We start from the raw sequence: 24,910 nt of genomic DNA, 5'->3' as shown, positions 1-24,910 counted from the left end.
ATTTTCTTCATTTTATTATTATTCATCCTCAATGTTTTCAATTTCAACAAATGATACGAGTGGCTTATGATAGATAAAATATGATACAAATGCTTTGGTTTCGATGTTGTCAAAAAAAAATACCCAAACGGACCGAAGAAACAGACTTACAAATTTCTTCCATTTTCATCTACTTGTATTCATATAAAAATGTATGTCTCTTCCCACCAAAGCTAAATGTATTTGTATATTTCTTCTTGTATTTATTCAAGGCCGAAATCCCGGCGGTACTGCAATACCGGGCCAACCCGTGGCAGAGGTGGATAAAGCCCCTAAAACACTCCGCCCATTTCCAAAAATTAGTTTAACACTTTGATCTTAGCCATAAGGCCGAGAAGCGATAACTATACACAACCAACAAACTACCTTGTCATTACATTTTCTAATAAACCTTTTGAGAATTACACGCTCACAAAAATTAATGTACGAAATATTTATACCGATTCACTTAAACACGGCGAGCTGTTTGATTTCATGTTCGTGCCTGTGTATGTGCATTTGTGCGTTCATATCGCCACAGTGCATGACTACCAGCCATGGCTGAGCACAGTAAGAAAATGTATTCGAGAGTATATATGTATGTATGTACGTTAGTGTGTTTGTACGATTGTGCTCTGCGCTCAGCTTTGTGTCGATTTTACTGTGCGCTGCGCAGGTTGGGGTATTCTTGCAGAATTTAAAGATGATTCACACACTGTCGACCGACTGGGTACAGTTGTCACAAGTGATGATATGTATAATTTTTATATGAAAAATCAAGGCGAATCTTTTGAAGGTGGTAGCAATAACACAGCTGATTTGTTATTTTTTTCTTCCGCCGTGTACATTTGGTTGTCAACACAAAATTGAATTACGAAACGTTTTACTTAGCTTAGTGTATGAATTCACCTTGGAAAAAATTCAATTTTCTTCTATAATCAATTTTAATAAAAAAAAACTGTTTTCAATAAATAATCAGAAATGTCCTACAATGCAAATTTCAAAAAAAAAAAAACAAATTCCATTTTCGTCTACATGTATTCATATAAAAATTTATGGCTCTTCCCGCCAAACCTAAATGTATTAGTATGTTTCTTCTTGTATTTATTCAAGGCCGAAATCCCGGCGGTACTGCAATACCGGGTCAACCCCTGGCAGAGGTGGAGCAAGCCCCTAAAACACTCCGCCCATTTCCAAAAATCAGTTTAACATTTGTTGTCTTCCGACGGAGGATCGATCAGATGTTAAGCTGATACGAACAGATACCACACTACCTACTTCAATAGATTTTCTAATAAACCTTTTGAGAATTACACGCTCACAAAAATTATTTATATCAACATATAATATAACGCTTCGTAACTAAATAACTTTTAGGCCAGCGATGACCGCATGGCGCGGTAGCCGAGCGACTAGCAATGTGAGCTTCCGATCCAAAATCCTTGGTTCGAATCACAAGAAAAAATAAAAGTTATTTTTATTTAGTTCGTCGCTACGTTTATATCAACATATAATATAACGCTTCGTAGCCAAGAGGGTCGCTTTTTCGTTTCACTTTTCCTCAAATCACTCCCAACGATTCTAAAGAAGTTTTCACTTCAAAAAATGAATTCCATACATTAAAAAAAAGTCATTTGAGTTTCTTAATGTAGCAAAATTCATCAGCCACCCTGTATGAGTATGTAGGTAGTTCTTATGTTTCAAGCGGAATAATATCAACAAGTTTTTGGATTTACATATAACATTCACACGAGTACTTTAACAGCATTTACTGCATATTTATTTGTGTATGCATAAATACTAAGAATTTCAATTTCGGTATTTTAAGTCCCAAAAATCCCGAAATTAGTTGGCCACAATACCGAAATGTTCGGGATTTGTCATTTCTTAAGAAGCCTATGAAATTAATAAAAAAACAAAATGAAAAATATCCAAATTCCTGAATCCCAAAATTATAACGAGATCCCGAAAATCCCGGGATAGTAAAAATCGCAAAAATTGGCGTCAGCAAAAAATGCATATAAGCATAAACATATTCATGCACTTAATAACTTAAACAAAAAACAACTGCACGAAATAAATTATATAAATTAAATAGAGTTGAATTTAAAAGTAGCTTATTAAGTCACTCGCGCTAGTCTCTCCATCCATCTGTCCACTTCCTTTGTTGTTCATCTCATACGTCAGCGTATTAATACCTTTCTGCATTTGCTTGAGTTCACCAATAATTTTATTATCATGTAAGCTTTTAAAAACAAAAATAAAATAAATAAATACCTTCCCTACTGCCATCTTACTGCATTTAACCTAACTTGCTTTGGTGGGCAGTAGAGAAGCGGAAGTAGAAGAAGTCTACACAACTCAACCACCCGCATACGAACACACGCAAACAGAACTACCAAGAATTTGACGGTATGTATGGGCGTAGATACGAGAAATAGGCATCGCTGAAAAATTTGCGAAAAATAACAAATTCAGTATAATCGTCAAGCGACGAAGAAATGAAGAATAAATAAACAATAAGTCTTAGGTATACATATTTATTTACCAACATAATACATACCTACGTACATATTTAGTCGCCCGCGATTTGGCGAGGTGTTCGTTAAAAAGAAATTAAGTTTATGTATTCTCAAAATTGTACCACTTCACATCCGCGCGCAGCTTCTGCACAAGCGACTCTGTGACTATAACGTGGCTTAAATTTCACGCTAAAGTGAGTTCAATTTTGGCGGCACTCAAGCGAAGAAATCGTTATCTGTATGTCTTCTGTAATGCTGGCAGAAAAATAAAATCATTTGATATAAGGCACTAAATTTGATTAAAAATATTCGAATTTTAACTCTGGGATTCTTCAGATGTCATAGAAGGCTTTTAGGAGAATAAAAATTACTAGCCTTGAAGACTTACATATATAATCTCGTATTTTTGTATTACTCGTTTATTTTAAGTCTAAATATAATTATAGTTTTTACTGACCACTTAGAGCTTAAATTACTACAGATAGTTAAATAAGTAAATAAAAAAAAAATAATTGAGAAATTTATAAAATTCATTCTTTGGTACCAAAAAGTGTAGCGGAATAGAACTCGAGATCTCATGGAGTTCTTTGAGAGCGCGACCAATAGGAGCATTACGTGTATAATTCGTGTTGAGATATTTAAGGAGAAATGGGGAAGTATTGCGTAGAGATTTAGTAGAAATATAAAAGTGAATGGAACGTAACAGGGATGAACAATCTATTTCTCCTTTAATTACACTAAAAACAAAAAAATGCTTAGTACACATAACAGAAGTGAAACTTTCATGGCAGACAAAGAAAGAGGGAGAGACCCGAGAGAGAATGAGAGGGAGAGAGAAAGAATATATATCTAAATAAATTCACAACATTTGCAGAGAATACAAAAAGACAAAATTTACAAAAACCGGAGAAGGGTCGACCGGTGTAGGTAAACGCCGGACACACACCGTGGCAACAACGCGCACTACTCCGAGCGTTTATCACCCGCACAAACGCAGCGATTCCAGAACCGCAGCAACGGTACAAATTACCGCAAAGCCGCAAGACCAATAAATCCGACGCTGGAATGGCTAGCACTTTATAGTACGCACAAGCACTAGCCAGGAAACGGAAATAAGTGGCAAGAAGGGACCAAAAAACGACCCAAACAGTAGGCACCAAGGAAATATAACGCCAAAAAGTCGGCACCAAAAAACAATTTCCTACAAGTTTGCACCCACAAACAAGCGTCAAAAAGTAGGCAGGTATTTCTCACTAGAAATTAGCAATCACAAGGAAAAACTCAGGAAAAATAGCCTAAAGTGTATCTAGGATATATATAAGGTATAGCTCTCTCTCTCTTTCCTTTTCCTCTACGTTATATCTTTTTTCTCTATCGCGGAACGAAAATGCCCAAAACGTTGCATAACCTTGAAATTTTACTCTGCATTCACGCTCGTCCATCGACGCCTAAAAAGTTTCATTTAAAAAAAAGATCATCTACTCTCTAGAGACTTTAACTTAATTAAAATCAAACGGGAATTATAGGAAGGGATAGAATTTGAGAATTTTAACAACCTGAGATCTTATTTAAGCGACGTTCAATTCTTTCAATTGCAAATTCGTGACAAGGCTTCCAGATAAATTTTACATACTCTAATATAGAGCGAACAAAGGAAGTAAAAAATGATTTCAGAGTGCAGGGGTCCGAGAACATTGAGCTATTACGCCGTATAAAACCTAAGATAGCGTAAACGGTGGATACAGCAAAGTGCGTGTGACTAGTCAATGAAAAATGGGAGTCAAACATTGCACTCAGATCTTTGAATTCATGAACAAATTGAAGTAAAGTATTAGTAATGCTATAGGACGACTGGAATAAAATTATGAGTTTTGGCGAAAGTAACACGAAAAGATTTCTTGATATTTAAAGAGTTGCCAGAGATACTGCACCAGCGAACGAGCGTATTAATTTCCGATTGCAATTTAGGAATATCCGCATTTTTTCGAATCGCAGAATATATTATCAAGCCAGCAGCAAACAGAAGAAAATTGCCAAACGAAAAACAGGTACTAATATTATAAATAAAGAAAACAAAGAGACGAGGCCCTAAAATACATCCTTTTGGCACCCCTGAAGATGCAATGAATGGTTCCGAATATTTACCCTCAATTTTTACCCCACATCGGCTAACTGCTAAATAAGTTTTCAGTCATTGACATTGAAAGAAAACAGAATGTGAACCAAGCGAGGCTAATTTTCATAACAGAATTGTATGAGAAACTCCATCAAATGCTTTAGATAGAGTTCGAAACCCATGTAATCGACTTGAAAATCTTCAGCAAATATTCAGATGGAAATGAAAAATATTCACCAAAAAAAGTTAGGTTGGAAACTGTGGACCTGCCCTTGATAAATCCATGTTGATTGGGCGAAATTAAGGAGTCCCGGTGGGCTAGAGCTCGAAAATTTGGAGTATTTTCAGGAATTTTTTTACAATAAAAAAAATGAAAAACGATATTTAATTTTTTTACGCTTTTTATTTAACTTATTTTACATACCAAAATGAAAAAAAAATTTAGGCTTTTTGTTTGACTTCTTTTGCATACAAAAAATAAATTTTTGTTTTTTTTTAATTTTAATAATTTTAAAAATGGCGCTGATGTTAACCTCCCTACAAACTGGATCTAGACGGTGTTGTTTATTTTGGTTCTTCTATTTATCTGAAAGACAAAAACCAAAAAAAATTATTAATCAGTACGCCTGTAGCTATGTCCCGGTACTAGAATAAAAAAAATTGAATTTTGAATTTGAAACGCTAAAAATCGGGTTTTTTATTTTCAGTTTTTTAAGAAAAAAAAAAAACCAAATAATTGAAATAATAATATGATTCTACTACGGGCGATAGCCATTGGTGTTGTGAACAAAATATTAAAATTTCAGACGATTGTTGAATAGTCGAAAAAAGTCGTTTCGAGATGAATGAGTTTAAAGTTTGAGGTACAGGAGCGCGCGGACCGCTCTCCACCTAATTAATGGGCTGCAGAAGTTATAATTATATATATTCTTATGACACTTCTTCTTCTTCTTCTTAGCGTTACAGTCCTTGGTGAACCATTGCTTCCTTCACAGCTTCTTGCCATCCATCTCAATTTACTGCCACTTCCCTCAAACATTGCACGCGCATTTTCCTAAGATCAGCTACCACATCTCCTAGCCACCTTTTCCTCGGGCGTCCCCTTTTTCTTCCTCCAGTGCCTTTCTCGTTGATCGCTCCCTTGGCATTCCAGCCACATGACCCAGCCATCTAAGTTGTTGAGACTTAATAAATCTTATTATAATTTCTTTCTTAACTATGTCTTTTAGTTCGGCATTGTGCCTAATGCGATAAGTGCCATCTGCCAGTCTAAGCGGACCATAGATCTTTCGGAGCACTCTTCTTTCAAAGCACATTAGCTCTTTTGTCTCGTTAGCTTTTAGCGCCCATAGTTCACTGCCATATATATGCACAGGTCGTATCAGTGCTTTATTCATTCTTAATTTTTGCTCACGCGATAATATTTTAGATCTGAACAATTTCAGATTAGCATTATATGCTCTATTGGCTGCCGGTATTCGGTCATTGATTGCTACCGACATGCCTTGGTTGGCTGATAATGTAATGTCCAACTAGGTGAACTCATTTACACATTGGAATATGTATGCCCCATGTTTGATCTTGGTCGGACCATATATTTAGTTTTTTCTGCATTCATTATCAGCCCAGCGAGTTGTATTCCTTCCTCCAGCTTTTTGAACGCAGCCTGCAGCTCATTTCTAGATTTTGTCATTATTAGTATATCATCTGCATAGGCACACATTTGGAATGGCTTGTGTTAGATTCTTCCATTCGGGCTTATTTCGTTTAGTATTGCATGCAGCACGAGGTTAAATATCAACGTTAAGACCACGACCTAAAGAGACTATGTGGCATTTTTATTTACGGATTTCCAAATGTATTTATTACGATTTTCCAGATAGTAGTAACATTTCGAAAATGAATGTACCTAATAGGACTATGAATAAGTTCGTGCGGTTTTTTCGAAATTTGAAACTTTATTGACGTAAAATGGTTACAAATTTAATATTCAAAGTATTGTCCATCGCTTACTACTACTTTTTCCCATCTTTCTGGCAATTCACGGATTCCCTTTGTGAAAAATTCGGTCGGTTTTGCCGCAATCCACGAATCGATCCATTTTTTGACTTCATCGTAATTACGGAAGTGCTGGTCAGCCAGGCCATGTTGCATCGATCGGAAGAGATAGTAATCGGATGGCGCAAGGTCTGGACTATACGGCGGGTGGGGTAGGACATCCCATTTGAGGGTTTCTAAGTATGTTTTGACCACTTGTGCAACATGTGGCCGAGCATTGTCATGTTGCAAAATAACTTTGTCGTGTCTATCGGCGTATTGCGGCCGTTTTTCTCGCAGTGCTCGGCTCAAACGCATCAATTGTCGTCGGTAGACATCCCCCGTAATCGTTTCATTCGGTTTCAGTAGCTCATAATACACAACACCCAGCTGGTCCCACCAGATACACAGCATAACCTTCAGGCCATGAATATTCTGCGCCGACGTCGATGTTAAAGCATGGCCAGGGTATCCATACGTTGCCCGACGTTTTGGATTGTCGTAATGGACCCACTTTTCATCGCCAGTCACAATTCGATGCAAAAAACCCTTTCTTTTGTGCCGTTGAAGCAGTTGTTCGCATGCCATAAAACGGCGTTCAACGTCTCTTGGCTTCAATTCATACGGCACCCAATGGCCTACCTTTCGGATCATTCCCATGGCTTTTAAACGTTTGGAAATGGTTGATTGATCAACTCCCAAAGTTTTTGCAACCTCTTCTTGCGTTTGAGCCGGATCTTGATCGAGCAATTCCTCCAATTCGGTATCCATGAACTTTGGCGGCGCACCCTCGCGTTCTTCGTCTTCCAAGCCAAAATCACCACTTTTAAAGCGTGCAAACCACTTCTGGCACGTTCGCTCAGCTAGAGCATGCTCACCATAAACTTCCACCAAGATACGATGACTTTCGGCTGCTTTTTTCTTCATATTAAAATAATGAAGAAGAATTCCCCGCAAAAACACATTATTTGGCACGAAATTCGACATTTTCAAGTGTGGTAAAAATATTGTTGTTTACGCTTCAAATAAAAAACTTATACTGACGTTTGTGCCTTACGACAGTAGCTCTCCAATGAATGTTTGGAAATGTGGATCGATGGAATAATAATCAAGTTACGCCATCTGTTGTAAAACCGCACGAATAGTCCTATTAAAATTGTAGGTAAAAAAGTAAAAAGATTTCTAGTGGGTTTAGTAAATATAATTTGAATTGACAAATTGAAAGAAAACTTGAAAAGAAACTGTGAAAAGTGTATTAACATACAACCAAAAAAATATAAAAAAATTGGCTAGTAGCGGCTCGTAGAGAGCGTTCTCTCATATCGAAACGTAAAACTTGTTAAACACCTAGTATTTTGTGTTTTTTTTTTATATTATTTTAAATATTTTTTGGTTTTATTCATATTTTTCAAATTTAAATCGAACTTTTGTAGATTTTCAATTCAACATTTTTCAAAAAAAAAAAAACGCAATCGAACTGTGGCAGTTGTCAAAACAAAACACTGCTAAAGAAAGCGGCTCGAATTTGAAAGTCCCTGCAGTTACATTAACAGTCCCTGCCAAGAATAAAATTTCTAAAAATTTTATTTCCAAAATGTTGTATTTGCTGTACACTTCTTGACGTCAAAAATTACTAATTCCATGGTTGCGATATTTTTTAAACGCCCTCGTTCGCAGTAACAAGCCTACACGTCTACGGTGGCTATCATTACTTTGATGACCTCATTAAAATATCATCGATAAATAATCGATTAACATTCTGGCATGTCAATCTAGCTACAGATGCTACTTCCATCCAGTAAAATTTTCAACATACACCAGGGCATTTAGTTCGTCTCGCCACCCAACTTAGTCATTCTGCTGCGAGTAAATAATAAATGCCTGGCACATTTTTCCTCGCCAAGTCGTTTGCAATGAAATCGCGATTAATCACACATGCAGAGCGAAAAGTCAATTAATTTATGCTAATCACAAATGCAAATTTTAGAACAAATTGTGAGCAGCCGGCTGAGCAGGGGCAGAGAACAAATGATTGCCAACTGATTTTATAAAATTATTGCTTTTTGTGTTTTAAATTTGTATTTTTTACTCTTTGTCTCTTTTTGCGGCTATCCGAGCGTGCCCAGAATGGTTGTTTGCGACGGAAAGTCGTGCGAGATCCTTTAACGATTTTCGTGTATTAAGAATAAAAAAAATATGTATGTATGTATGTATGTATGTATGTATGTAGGTATATATTTTGTATGTGCGTGTTCTTGTTGCTTTTGTAAATTCATTAACGTATAGAACAAGGCGGATGTGCCTGTGTGCAGTTCGCATCTGTTCGTGTGGTATGTGGCATTTGGCATCCGCTTTTTGTTGCATGCGCGTGCGGTATATTTCGCAAATCTTGGTAATTTACTTACACACTCGACGTACAAGTGCGCTCATTCAACAACACCTGTGGCGCTTTACAATGCCACCACTACTACCAGCGCAGAGCGACTATAAATACAATTTGACAACCACAAGTGGGCACGTAAAAGCAACCGGCGAAAAATTTAACGATATGTGCTGTGAAACTCAATGATATCTGTATGAGCACAACAAAAACAACAACAACAAAGCAACAATAAGTTAAATCTGTAAAATGCAACAACAGAAAGTAAGAGGTTTATTCAGTGGTAGAATGACATTACTTCAAGAATAATGAAAAAGACGACTAAGTTACGTTCCCTAGGCGCTTGAAGTGACAGGATTTTTGAGTACGGAACGCTTTTCCTGTAACTTCGGACAAAACAAGTAAAACCTGCAAACTTATTTCATAAAGAAAAGGACTAAGTAAATAAAGCTTTTGATATTTTTTACATATTTTCTGTTTTTATATTTTAAGGAAATCTATACATCTTACCTACCTTTCCAAGTTGTCGAAGGAAGATTTCATCAGAACCACAATTCAAATGTAATTCGTACGCAGCTACTAAAAAACATGATAATAACTAAAACGAGTAATTTTACTGCAAAAATACAGAGCAGCTACATACGAATAATAACCGGGTGTATTTTTAAGAGCTTTAGAACTTAAAATGATAATACAAAACAGAAATAGGATAGGTCAGGCTAGCCTGGTTGGATTAAGCAATACCAGAGGGAAACCGACCTCTATGAACCTTTTGGCGAATCTAAGCAGTGCTGGGAGATCCACTTTTGAGACGTCCTCCAGACCCCCAAACAGTGGTGCTCCCAGGCATTTTAAACGCGTTTTTGATAGTGCCGAACAAAGGCACATAAGGTGTTCTAAAGTTTCCTCAACATCCTCTCTGCATTTGCTGCATTTGTCCGTGCTAGCAATCTCTATTTTGTGAGCATGTGCGGTCAACATAATATGACCTGTCAGTATACCTACCTAATAGCTTTGCAGTCTTTTCGTGAGACTGTCCTATACCCAATAGCTCTGCAGTCCTTTCGTGAGAGCGTAAGCACGAATTGAGTCAGTTTTTTGTACTTCGTTCTACACATGAATTTTGCTATTTTGCATGGGGTCAGATTAGTCCACCTAGCTTCCACTCGCTTTTTCATGTAGTCGGATTTTGCTGTCAGATTTTCCGCCATAAGGTCAATAGGTGGTATGCTCAGTATCATTTCGAGCGCCGCCGTTGGAGAGGTTTTCATCGCTCCTGTTATGCACAGTGAGCTGTATTCTTTCCAGTGACATTAAGTATGCCAGTTTTCTTGTTACAGTCCACCATACTAAGGCCCTATACAGCAGTATCGATCTAACTACTGCCGTGTAGCACCAATGCATCAATGAGGGCGATAGACCCCAAGTAACGCCCAGCATTCCTTTACATTCGCACAGCGCATAACTGGCCTTTTTCACCCTTTTCTCTACATTGTGCTTCCACAGCAATTTACTGTCCAGTATTACACCGAGGTACCTTGCATGATCTTTGAAAAGTTGTTCGTTGTTGCCTAGCTTCGGGAGACTTCTCGCCGGGAACGAGCAGTTCATTTGCTACATTGCTCCTTGGCACCACAAGATCTACTCAGATTTCTTCGGAGATCGGGTAGACTTGAAGAGAATGAAAACAGAATCTAAGTGCAGTTCAATAGACTTAATTGTGTCTGGGTGCTGTACTTGCTAGTTGTCCCGACAAAGCAAAAAAAACAAAACCGTCTTTGCTATGCTCAAAAAAGTGTTATACTCCCAAGGAAACAGAAATACGTATTTTTAATTCTAACATCAAATCGATTTTATTGTTTGGTTGTGCATCCTGGCTAATATCAGTGGAGATTGGTATCCAGAAAACTGGATAGCGAACTGAATTGCACAGATCAATTGCAATCAAGTTACAATTGACGTCGAAATCTGTAAGCGGAAGTGGGTATGGATTGTACACATTCCCAGAAATCCAGTCCCAGAAATATCAAACATGGCTGTGGAGAGGAACCTACAAGGCATAGACGTAGGAGTAGAGCCAGAGGATTCTGGTGACGCAGCTTGGATGACGAAATAACGCGCAACGATCTTACCTGGACTCAATTGAGTCACAACGCAAACTATAGAAATAATTGAAAATCATTAACTTTGGCTTTATGTGTCACACAATCGGCGCTTAAGCAAACTATAATGTTAATAATACTACTCATGGCTATTTAGAAAGTCTTAATATTCATTCGCAATTCATACTCTAATTTTATAGATTATTTCACCACTCGAACAAACCATGTCAATCACATAAGGCGCTTGCCGCTATTAGAACAAACCTCTCCAATCAAATAATATTTTGTGTCTACAGTGGGAAGCAAATGCGGCCCAACCGAATGATAGCCACGCACAAACCCTCCCGGCTGTGGTGGCCGCTTTGCATACCTTTCTCTAGAGGCGTGCTACGACACATGCCAATAAAAATAGTACTGAAAATATGTAGACATGTCATTGGCGCAGCTAAAGCTGTCAGCATAAATAAATCTTAGCATTTACAGCAACAAAAAATAATAATAATAGTAAGCCACACAAAAAAAAACTCTATTTTTCATCTTTACTTATGAATTGTCAACTCAGACACGTACTCGAAAACAATTTAATTAAATAGTACCGAAATTGTTGTGCCACAAAAGGCAGTTTGTCATAGAAAAGCAACATATATTATTATTATACAGTAATGCATACTAGTAAACACCTACAAAACTAAAAAGGGCAGTATTGAGTGATAAGATTTTTCCAAACATACGTACGTAAATATATTTAAATAAAAATTGCAATGACTGTCGTTTAGAATTTTTAAGACTTTCATTGAGAGGTAGTGGACTCTTTAAGGAACATTAAAAATGCATTTTTTCTCCACTGGGCGAAACGAAATGTAAAAAAAAGTGGTATTTATGTATCGCTTCGTTGCTGAATAAACGGCGACTGATTGAACGAGTGTGTGTGAATACGTGTGAAACGAGCTGGCAGAATTCTGCTGACGAGTACGCGATGACATGACAGCCGAAGTTACTCTCACCATACTGTTTTTCACCATAGCGGAGGGCTAAGCATGGCAATCTATCATCCTTGGAACTTATGACAAATTGCAGACCCACCCAAAACCTTTTGCTATTACTCTCGCACACGTAATCGGCATATCACATCTAGAACGAATAGTTCACCCTGTGTTAGATAGAGATACATGCGCAGATCAGAGAGAGCCCACGAAACCGGGATAGCAAGCAAATAAATTATTTTAGGATTTAAAAACTTACTACAAATTTTACAAATCTTACTTTCAATCCAATTGAAAAGGCATTCCAATGGATCTTTAATACAGAAAGTGCTATTTGTCTCCTCAATCTCCGTAGTTAATGCTATGTTCTCACGGCATACAATTCGATCTCTCATTCGTCATTCACTTCTCCATTACCCCTCGATTGGCGTAATTCGCTATAAAATATTTTGAATTACTTAAATTTACGTTACTTAAATTTGTACGTTATTTTGTCGTCTTCATTATATATTTAATATATATATATTATATAATTGGCGCGTACACCATTTTTGGGTGTTAGGCCGAGCTCCTCCTCCTATTTATGGCGTGCGTCTTCGAACGGTAGAAATACACTCGGAGGTTTGCCATTGCCCGCCGAGGGATGACCGCTGTTTGAAAAAACTTTTTCTTCATTTGGTTCTTCATGGTCTTACACCGAGATTCGAAACTAGGTTCTCCGAATCGTAGTTACGCACCAATCCATTCGGCTACGGCGGTCGCTTGTCTCAATTACTTAACGAAAATAACCGAATCGTTGTCTTCCCTATTTTTTATCGGTAATTTAGCGAAATTTGCTGTCAAACCAAGACAAAATTAACAAACATCGAATAAAAATGAGAAAAAGTTAAATTTTAATAATGGAAGCAAAAGTTTATAATGTGAAAAAATGTATGTCGAGCAGGTTGCTGCACACCTCAAGAATTGTGTAGGAGATCAAATTGTCTTCTGAAGAAATATTCCACCTCCATGAGGTACAGTTGAGCAGCATCTTCTAAGAACCGTGACGTTATCATTAACCTCTGAAAGGCTAACTTGGGAGAAAGTCAGCCCTTTGAAAAGTTTAAAACAAATTATGAATATTTACTACAAATATTATATTATACAATCCTTCTGGGAGACAGACTGCCAGCCCGCAGATGAGTTTTTCTTTAAAGATAGATTTCGAATGAGCCACATACCTTTTTTTATTAATTGTGCGAATTATTCCTATTTTTCTCCATCACCGATATTCACAGCAAAGAATCTCAATAAAAACTAAAGAACAGGAATAAAAGGGGGACCGGCCAAAGTGGAATTGTCAAGAATTGATTAAAGAACAAAATACGTGCCGTGGGATCACAGCAGTAGAGAATAACTAGAAATCACCCAGTGCTAGGTTAGGTGAATGGGCTGTGGAACGATATTTGTGAGCTGGCGGATTCCCAAAAAAAACCAAATTGTATTATAAATTTGAACCAAAAAAACTTTGAATTTAATTGATGACCACGAGAATTTAAACTCAAATTTACATATGATTCTAACACATTTTTATTATTTAGTTGAATCTTTGTATGTTCTGTAATATGTCCATGTATGTATGCCCATAAAATATAAAAACATTTAAAATCCTATAGGGCTTACTAAGTGTAAGATTCACGGATGCGCATCTAGATATTTTAGTACAAATAAACGCCTTTGAAAAGAACAAATAAAAAAAAGTCAAAATGTAGGACATAGTGAGTCCGGTGGGCTGTGGGCGTGCACCTGAAAGACTAGGCCGAAGAGGAATCGCTTCCTGCAATGCAAGGTAGAATGAAAAGTGCTGGAGGCAATTGGATAAAGTTTTCAGAAGGCAACGCCGTCGATGTCGTCAAAGTGTTCCCTTAACAGTCGGTGTTCCACACCCCATATAACAACGAAAATATGCGATATTTCTCAATTCAGCCAAACAACATTAAAACTAAATTTAAATTAATTAAAGGCAAGTAATTTTTTCAGACGAGTTCATATTTAATATTTTTGGCACCGCTCATTTGGCGAACATAAGGAGAAAGCTAATGCGATGAGTATGCAGACAAGTGTCGTTAGACGAGGTGGTAGCTGTGTGGTTTCGAAGTGGTTTTTCCATTGGAGTGTTGGGCAGCTGATCTCAAGGGATGAAACATTGAATGCCGTTGTACTTATACACCAACGGTTATGGAGGTATGAGTGGTACAAAGAGTTGAAAGTGGGCTGTACTGTAGTTTTTGATTTGCGTCGATTCGACCATCCATTCACTTCACATTGAACAAGCTAAAAACGCGACACTCGAAGACGTTGTGCGAGTATCCGAGAGATGGCAGCAATACTGGTGTCTCGCTCAAGGCACTATGTGCGATGTCTTGGAAATGAGGAAAGTCTAATCAAGGAAGCGTCAATACCGATGGCGAGGTATGGGACTATGAATAGTGTACTGAAACGCACCAAAAGCCATCGGCATGGGGTTCCTCAGATAAGTGAGCTAAAGTCATGGCAGCACTGATCCAAAATATAATTTTTCTCGATCGCTTCTTTTGATTACCAATGTGTTGTCTACTTCAAAATCCTCTCGCCACTCCAAACAGTAATACAAAATTCCAAATAGTAAGGTTAGGTTAGGATAAATGGCTGTACATGCGTTGGATCTACTTGGGTCAATAACCAAAATTCGTCCGTTGTGATGCCACACAGGGGAGAAAGCAGAAAGAAAGAACCAGACAGGTGAAAAAAGGAAGAAGGAGCTTTGGATTGGAGGATAATGACCTAAAGTGGCTAACTACGTTCGTATTAACCGCTAAAAACTTCTGATGAACACCAGTTATGTGATATAATATTTAAACTAACAATATCCGCAAGTGTGACGAAAAAGAAAAAGAGAGCCCAGTACATATAAATCTTTGCCTGACGCGAGCAGCTTCTGCAAAAAGAACTTAAAGCAATCCCAAGTCTGATCGCATGGACACCTATTGAACAATGTCCGGTAAGGATGGTTATCAAAGTTGAGAGCTGCGGCTTTGTTAATCTTAGAAGCACCTTCAAGCGGCCGCGATCTACCTGCGGCCAGAAGGATCTCGTGACTTTGAACGTTTGCGTTTTAGCTCAGCGCTCGTTGAGTTGACGTGAGGCCCTGCTTTCCAGCCCACAGATTCTCAAGAAAACTCCTCCACTCAATTTTTCGATGAAACCGTCTCCAGGGTTCCCTGTTTAGCCAACTCTCCAGTAATAGTAAATATAGCAAACATTGGAATCCGTTTATTATGGACCCAAATTTGAAAAATCGCATTAACAATAACCTCACAAACCTCTTTTTACTCGACTGTGCAAAAAATGAGTTACACTTCTTCTTAAGCACAACTGGACGCTTTCATCGCGGTTGAAATGGAATTCGTAATGCTTTTCTTATGGACGTTCTAGTCCAGGAGTATCATACACCCTAATACAGCCTAATACACCCTAAAAAGCCCTACTCTTCTCATATTACAACATCTCATATCACCACTTCTCATAATCACAATAAAAATAAATATAGGGAATATAGAAAACAAATACCCTCAACTTTGATAGATTTGATTAAAAATAGCGCTTTCGATAATAGGATTCTCTTCAGCTCATAGTGAAACTTAGGCACATTTTGAAGACAAAAAGAAGGCCTGGGGGTCTTTGCTTGGGTATGGCCGTGTTCTTAGTAAAAGTTTGGACTGGAATTCCAAAAATAATACTGAAAAGCTTGATAAATACTCGTAAATAAAAAGCCTTTCTTAATACTTGACCTTTTTTTTCCTTGTTCACTCCACTCAGGAGCATAGGGCCTCGACAAGACTCAGTTTTGCGTTGGCTTCCTTAATATATTTTGATTTCTGACAGGGTAGGTGATCATAGTGGGAATGCCCACCTGTCGCTGCTTAGGAACAACGCCTTCTAACTGCTTGGAGCGCCATCTGTATTTCACATTTTTCTGCCAGAAAGATCACACAGATGGTTGAGGACTTCGCTAAATTTGGCGTGTCGAAATTCTAAAATTTCAGGTCTGCAGTTTTATAGTTCATTGAATTTTGATATAATAAAGGTAAATTTCAAGTGGCTAAAAATCAAGTAGCAAATTTTTTTTTTCCTTTTTTGCATTTTCTCCATACAACGATTTTTTTTATATCAAAGAGCAAAATGTGTAGTAAATAAAAGAAAGTAAACAAGCATTTCTTTGCTGTGCGGATTTTTATGTACGCAAGTGTAAGTATTTTTTTCAACAGGTAAATTCTTAACATGAATTATTCTATAGCTTAAATTATTTGCTTGTTTACATTTGGGCTGTGCGGAAAACTGTGTGAGCCTACCTAAAGACATGTAGAGAGTTGTTTATTTAGGCATCTTAAGATATTTATACAAAAGATTACGTGAATACTGTAGGAATTTCTAGGTACTGGATGAAGTTATAAACGTGTGTATGTATTGCTATTGTATGTATGTAATAGTATGCAGTGTTATTGTAGAATGAATGTAAAGATACTTGCGAATCGAAACGCGTATCGAGGAGAAGCACAGAAATAAGAATGTCTAAAAGCATATAAACAAACACAAAAAAGCAAATCCCCTGGAGGCATTTTAGGCTAGCGAGCCGTTACTTAATGAATTCTGATAGGGGAAGGAAAAAAACAAATACAGTGAGTTTTTGGAGAACTTGAAAGCAACGGAATTTGATGTAATATCCGATGGCACCAAATGTTGTGGAGTAAATATGGCAGTTGACCGTTTTCAATAAAGAAACAAGCGTTTTATTTTATTAGCGAAAAAAAAAAAATTAAATTCTCTTCTTGAGAATGGATTTCAGTGTTAATTGAAGGTGAACTAATTTTATAAAGTCGTTATCGAGTTACAGGCAGTTATCCAAAAGAAAGAGTGATGCCATACCACCCATTTATCAAAAATTTACTTGCGTTACATGCTTTTATAACAGAGATATCCCGTTCCCATTTTTTAAAATTACCGTTAAATGCGAAGTGGGCCGATTGCTACCAATTTTCTTTCGTTTACCAAATTTCATTGAAATAAAGAGACTTTCAAAAGTGATTCCCATATGTAAGTAGAGAATAAGTCATAGACGGCACTCGAAGTGTAACCAATTAAAAGGGCCATAAATTTAGTTTGTAAAATTACTTTTATTCAATTCAAAGTAAAAAATGTGTGAAAATTATACAAAATTAAGAATTAATTTGCTTTTTCTCGATATGACCACCTTTTGACTTGACTATGGCCTTGAGACGGTCCAGAAACGAGTCGCAAGCTGCCCGAATGTGACTTGCAGGTATTTTGGCCCACTCACGGACAATGGCTTTTTTCAGTGCCTCGAGACTAGTGAATCTTTTAGTTCGGATCTTCCACTCAAAAATGGCCCAAAGAGACTCGCGTCTCGTGAATTTGAGAGCCATTTTGGGGACCTTATGAATTTCGAAACATAGTTTTTTAGCCATTTTTGGTTCACTCGAGCTTTTTGAGGCGGTGTCGAGTCCCGTTGAAGCGTCCATGATCTGCCACCGAAATGATTGTCTGCCCACGACTTCAAAGCAACATCCAGAATACTTTCCCGATAATATTTCGCATTTAACTGGTTGAATGAAAACGATTGGAAAGCGCCCATCTGCGGTTACAACGGTCCAAACCATTACCTGTGGCGGGTGCTGCCTCCTGGTGGCCAATCGATGACTCAAATTCTCGTATGAACGGTGGGTCAAATAAAACCTATCGTTTTGGGAGTTTACGAATTGCTCAATTTGAAAAATTTTCTCATCAGAAAACACAATGTTCGGAAATCTACCGCTTTCGGCCAAGCGAAGCGACTCCTTCGCTCTCTCAAGTCTGACTTGTTGCTGCTTTGGTGTTAGATCATTCGCTTTTTCGATCTTGTAAAGCTTGACTTTGAGATCATTTCTCAGTATACGGCAGATCAAATATTTTCACGTGACGTTGCAGTCTTTTGATGACCACCTCCATGACGTTTCGCGATGCTACCAGTCTCATTGTAATAAGCAATGGTGCGATATACTAAAACTTTATTTACTTTAAGGTGCTCGAGCTCCCAAACTATCGCTGGTTATGATTTTCCAAATTTGCTAAATATTATCCGCTTCGCTCATTTAGTTTTTTGTTTTTTGTCACCTTTTGGTCAATATCCATTCGTCCTATTATTCGAGTTAATGCGTTTTTTTCGTCGGACGACCACGCCATTTCTACAGAGCCAGTTTGGTTTTTGATTTTTTCTTCTGAGCGTACATTTGTTTTTCAAGCTTTGTTGTTGTTGTTGGTGTTGTAGGCTTTGTCACTATGATAAGCAGATTTTAAGGTGCATAAAAGTGGGGTTCACAGTGATTGGTGATCGATGTTTGGTGCCTTAACAATGCCTACTTTTGCTCACAATTTTTTCTATGATTTCATTCAATCGTTCAGTAATTGTGCGATGGATGGTTGGAAGCTATGTCTTTAATATCTGTGCGATATTCACCTATATTATAAAATATATTCGTTTTTAAAGCCGACAATTTGTTATTGAACTTTTTAGGCTCCCGTAATGGTAGAAAAATAGGTTCCACCTGAGTAGCAGGAATTAATTGGTATTCCAAATATGTTGTATATACAGACATACAAGGGGAATCGTGTAGGCACAAAATAAGTGTTTGATTTCATGTTCACTCATAACACCTAGTCGCCGAAATGTATCTATTTAAGTATACAAAAAATAATAACATATGTAAATCACGTAAATAATTACATTTGCACGCGCCACCACAAGCCGTGACTCATATGGCAGAAGTCCGACTCATAAGTCAAATAAATACTTACATATTCATCTGTCTGCTAATAATCTCCATATGCACACGCTTACATACATATGTGTGTACATATGTTCGCCTATGTAAAACTTGTTTTGTGTGGCGCCTTATAAGTGTTTTTTTTATTGATTTTCCATATTAACTGAAGAATTGTTATTACAAATATAAATATCAATTTGTATATGCTTCCATACAGCTGGCCGCTGTAGCCGCATGTCTGTAGCATCGTAGTTTGTCGATTGATAAGTTGCGTGCCTTAGTTGCTGATGTGAAAGATGTGCCACAATTTCCGTTCCTCAGCACCAGCTGTTTTTGCGAAAAAGCTCTGCAATTAGTGTGGCACCTGATTGGAATGTCATAACACATGGGCGGAAAAGTCCCGGGCCTAATACATAGATGACACTAGTCTTATTGCCTTCACCTATTTTTCAGTTGGTACTAACCTTAAGAAGACAGCTGTTCAAATTTCATGACATTCTCTTCATTAGCTCGTGAGTCATTGTGCTAGTAGTGACGCTAATTTTGTTATTTGCCCAAAAAGGGGTCAAAAAGAATCTCGTGTATTAATTTTACACTGCTTCTTGATGGGGAAAAATAGCGTTTAAGCGAAGCAATGGCTTGAAAAGTGTTATGGGGACTTCGCTCCATCGCTCCATCAGTAACATTGATAAAACTATGGTTTGCTGATTTCAAATGTGGTCGTAGAGACATCGATGATGTACAACACACTGCGCGTTCAAATGAGGCGGTCACTGAAAACATCAAAAAAAAATCCGCAAAATCGTTTTGAATGAGCGAAAAGTCAAGTTTGGTGGGTTATTTGACATCGTAAAGATATCAAAAGAACCTGTTGGCTTTATTTTACATGAGCATCTGAGTATGAGAAAGCTCTGTTCAAAGTCGGTGCCGCGTTTGCTTATTGTTTCGATTCATCAAGACAGACGGCGTCACAAGTCAATCAAAACAATGACAAAATTACTTGAATTCAACTTCGAATTGAACTTCGAACTGCGCCACATTTATCGCCAGATTTGGTTCTCAGCGAATACTGGCTGCTCGCAGACCTAAAAAAATGCTCGCTAGTAAGAAATTTTGCTCGAATGAAGAGGTTATCGCTGAAACTGAGGCCTATTTTGAGGCAAAAGATACATAAATCGTTCTACAAAAGTGGTATTCAAATATTAGAACGGCGCTGGAATGGTTGCGTTGTTCTTGATAGAAACTACATTTATGAATAAAACTAATTTTGAACAAAAAAAACGTGTTTCCTTTGTTATGCCCGGAACTTTTTAGCTCATGTGTTATACTGCATAAGGGCGCTTTCAAACTGATGCGATTAAAGATAAAGGCCTTCAAACTGATGCGGTACGGTTTATTAGACCATGACCCAAAGTATGCTGCAGTTTAACCGGTTGCAATTTTTTCACAAAATTACAGAAACATTCAAATTTTTAAATATGCAAAAAACACAAAAATCGTTTTTGTAAAAAAATGTGTCAAATTTCCTCAAAGTCTTACTAGTTCCAATCTTCCCTCACTAAATTCAAGCCAAATTCAATCCAAGTTCTATAACGCGCTCTTTTTTCTCTGATTTGTTTGAAAATTTTACACAAAATTACAAAAGCGTTAAACTTGGAAAGATAAATGTTTCCGTTCCGCGAAAAAAAACCACTTGGTTGAATACGAACAGAATCTCTTAGGTGGCTACCGCCCCAACCAACCAAGAAGAAAGCCAATTGGAGCCAACAGCTTCTTCGGCCATCGAAAAATGTTGGCCGCGTAATTTTCTGTATGTGCGGAAATAATACAAAGCAATTGGAGGTGAAATTAGCGATGCTCTCACTGATCACTTAAGTGGTTGTTTGTGCCACATGACCAGTCATAACCAAGCTGTAGATGACGATTTGCCTTGAAGTGGTGCACGAAAAACTTTCCTCATTGGAGACAAAAAATTCAGCTGAAAAGAGTTGCAAACGCAAAGTGCTTTTAAATGTTCCCTTTTTGCTATGAAAGGAATTTTTCTGTCTCCATTTCATTTGCTTCATAAGAAAAAAAATCCTAGACATTTTTGGAACATAAAAACACCGTCAGGCTAATCACCTACCCTGTCAGAAATCAAAACAGATTAACCAAACCAACGCAAGACTGAGTCCTGTCGAGGCTCTATGCTCCCGAGAGGAGTGAACAAGAAAAAAAAAGACCGGTATCCTAATATTTGTGGAACAACCTTAAGACGCACACCACATATAGGAGGAAGAGCTCGGCCAAACACCCAAAAAGGGTGTACGCGCCAATTATATAATATATATATATATATATATATATATATATATATATATATATATATATCCTGATATCCCAAGATCTCTAGCGGTTGTTCATAAAGTTTTGCCTACAGAAGACGCTTCTATCTTCGTCTTATGACCTTGGTGCTGGTGCCCTCACTTCCATAATAAATACATTTTCAATTACACATACATACGTACATAATGGCACACTAATATCTCATTAATGCTCCTCTGCAAAACCATTCGAATTCCGCGTAATATTTTTATTACTTTGCTGTACGCGTGGAAAATTTCTTCGCTTTGAATCACTGACATTAATCTCTAGTCAGGTTAAAAACCTCAAATAACGAAAAATTCCCGTTTTTCGGACATAAGGCGATTATCATAAAAAAAAATACTTAAATCAATAATAAAAAAAAAAATAATAATGACTTTTATTTTTTATTCTATTATTTGTCAAAACCAGAAAACACATCACCATCACGCTGAGTTCTGAGTTCTAATAGTGAAATTTTGTAAACTTTTAATGGTTGTGGTTAATTGTAATGGGTGGTTTATTTTGACTATTCGAAATGGCTCACAGACAAACCATCTTTGTGTAAAAGAAATTTCACTCATTTTGGCTCACTAATTTTATGAACAGGCAAAATTGTCCTATTTGTAGAGTCGCTAATCCATACGACATACGACAAATACTGGAAAATGCATTGGCGGCCGGCCGTAGTTGAATAGTTTTGTGCGTGCCAACCATTCGGCAGTGCTCAGGTTTGAATCTCACATATTTTTCAAAAATTAAAGAATGGTGAGCGCGGCAGGCAAATGAATTGCGGCGTTTCGATTAGACGTTAAATAGGTTCTGCAGAAAAAACTTTTGATGATCGAATCTGAAAAATTAGAATTGGTCGGGTAGATCTTGTGATTTGACTGCTCTGTCCAAATTTTTATTTTTATTTTTTTATTTTAGGTGAAGTCTCAAGTCTATGCTGTTACCTCAACCAACGATAGCGAGACAAGCCAGTTATGATACAAAATTGAACTGGCCCGAGGTGGCCATATGCTGGAAAAGGTTTCCCAATAAAGCCAAAAAATTGGTCATATTTTATTTTTACTTCCATTGAAAACAAGTTATACTTGTGCCTAAAAAACACCCATTATTATTGTGACAAAAAGTGCGATTGGTCCCTAATATTTAATTGCTAAACAAAATTTTGGGTGCTCTTTACGTATTTGTGTGAATGTAGAAAAAAAGCCGATTAGCTTAGATTGCTCCCCATTACAGCGACGGGCCCATAGCCGAAGCGTAGTTTACAGCTTGCAATTTGTTTTCAAATATCTTTCGGGTTGTAATTAGCACTTAAACGCTTTAAACAATAGAAAAAAGAATTGATGCTGTAAATAGCTTGCGCAAATTTGAAAAATCGTCTGCAATTAAAAACTGAATGTCTCAAAAGTAATGGAATTAAATTTGGCTGCCATTAGTCAAGTTAATGAAATGAATTTTGTTTTTTCTGAAATTTTCTTGTGTATGAACATGTATGCGGCTATTCATGGTTACAAATGAGCCACTTATATACTATAATATATATACGGATAGCTTAGCTGCCAGACTTTGCCGATATCTGCGCTTGCCCATTTGACCATCAAATCACGCTCATACTACTCATCATACTCCACCCAATAAACGCGTGTTTTTCGTATTAAACCAGTGATTTTGTTTATTTAGTTTTAATCGACTTACGAAAATGGATATTTTTTTGTTGGAAAATATGCTCAAGCAATAGCGATAGCTCATGAATACCTGCAGAGTACTTTTGTTTCAATTCGTTTATTTGGACTATTTTCGCATTTATCTGGAATACGGAATTTACTACAACTTACGTGAGTGGACCAAAAAGTTCCTAATAATTAAAATAAATAACACGCAATTACAAAAAAAAAAAAACAAAAAAAAACATTGAATTTGTAAAATGAGTCTCCCTTTAGCGCCATACACTTCACCCAACGTTTGCCCAAATTTTTGATGCCCTTCGCATACAAATTTTCAAGGTTTTCCAAATAGGCGTTTGCTCTTATTTATTTATTATTTATTGTTTATTTATTATTTATTTTTTCTTATTTATTATTTCTTATTTATAATTTCTTATTTATTATTTATTTCTTATTTATTTCGTATTTATTTTTTTTTTTCATTTATTGTATCCCAAAAAAGGAGTGGCTTACATTAATTGGCGGGAGCTTTGCTGCAAGCCAATAATTTATAACAGGCACAAAATATTACAATTAAATATATGTATATAAATATTATATAAAATAGTTAACAATTTTACAAACAAAAAAACGTTTACTGTAAAACGTTTCGGACTATAGGTATGACAAGACTATATGACGAAGCGGGTCCCTGGAATGAAAAAACTTATGGTCATGCCAGTCTACTATTGCGACAAACTCAGTTAACCTCGGTGAGAACTGACTACATCGTCGCGACGGTAACATTCAATAGTAATTTTGCCAATCTCTTTCCATCTAAGGAGGAATGGAATAAGGGATTCTCACTAAATAACTTCGACACTACAGTCTATACAGATGGTCCTAAAATGGATTGTGATGCTGGAGCTGGTATATATTCACATAGATTTAAAATTGAAAAATCTGCAGTGTTTTCCAGGAGGAAGTACTGGCAATTGGAGAAGCTTGTAGGCTACTAATCGCAAATTTCTCTTTTAAGGGCAATATCGCTATTATTTCAGATGGCCAAGCTGCAATCCAGGCACTGGATTCAGCTACAACAACCTCTATGGTGGTGGAACAAAGTAGGAATAGCCTTTCCACCTTGAGCAAAAACCATAATGTTACCTTAATCTGGGTCCCGGGACATCGGAATATTGAAGGTAACGAAAAAAAGCAGATGAACTGGCAAGAGGAGGATCTGCCATGAATAACACTCTTGCAGAATCGGTATTCACACCATTAGGTACAGTCAGGAGTACAATTTCCCTAAAATACCTTCGAATCGCGGATTGTAGATGGTCTATCGGAGAACAAGCAGCCAAAATGAGTAACCCTTACAATAGATACTGTCGCAGTTGTAATCAACCGAAGAAAAAAGAAATAATCTTCCATTTCCTCTGTGAATGCCCTGCACTATGGAAGGATAGAATGTTAACACTGGACAGGCCGCTTTTTGGGGGTCTCGAAAAACTGTCTGGCTTAGATGTCAACAACCTGATAAGGTTCTTAAACCGCACAGACTGGATATAGTCATGCTATAAATAACTGGTAAACAAGTTGATAACGAGGATGTGGCAACAAAATGTTGGATTCTGAAAGAATCACCACTCAAACCAACCAACCTACCAAATATGACAAGAATTGAGCAAAGCTGCTTTCTGCATGTCGAGCATTAAAGATTCTGGAAGTTGAAGAGTTTTAACGTTGTCTGCTAAATTTTTATGCACGAGTCCGTGGGCTGAGAAGACAGCAATATCAATTATATAATATAACCAGTCGTTTGAGATTTATCGATCCATAAAATGTTTCATCTATTATGGTCTCTTGTTGCATTCGTTAAAATTGTTCGGTCATAACAAAAAAGGTAGTTGTAGTC

General features: G+C 37.1%; 2 pseudogenes; both read right to left on the bottom strand.

Annotated features, from left to right (window-relative positions):
• Window positions 1–242: 242 nt before the first annotated feature.
• On the bottom strand, window positions 243–381 carry LOC129236583 (U2 spliceosomal RNA; annotated as a pseudogene).
• A 741-nt stretch (window positions 382–1,122) lies between these two features.
• Window positions 1,123–1,308, bottom strand: LOC129236508 (U2 spliceosomal RNA; annotated as a pseudogene).
• Between the last annotated feature and the right edge of the window lie 23,602 nt (window positions 1,309–24,910).

The sequence above is a fragment of the Anastrepha obliqua genome, chromosome 1 (genome assembly GCF_027943255.1).
Source record: "Anastrepha obliqua isolate idAnaObli1 chromosome 1, idAnaObli1_1.0, whole genome shotgun sequence".
Taxonomy (NCBI): domain Eukaryota; kingdom Metazoa; phylum Arthropoda; class Insecta; order Diptera; family Tephritidae; genus Anastrepha; species Anastrepha obliqua.
The sequence above is the reverse complement of the archived record's forward strand: the minus strand, read 5'-3'. Positions and strand labels throughout refer to the sequence as shown.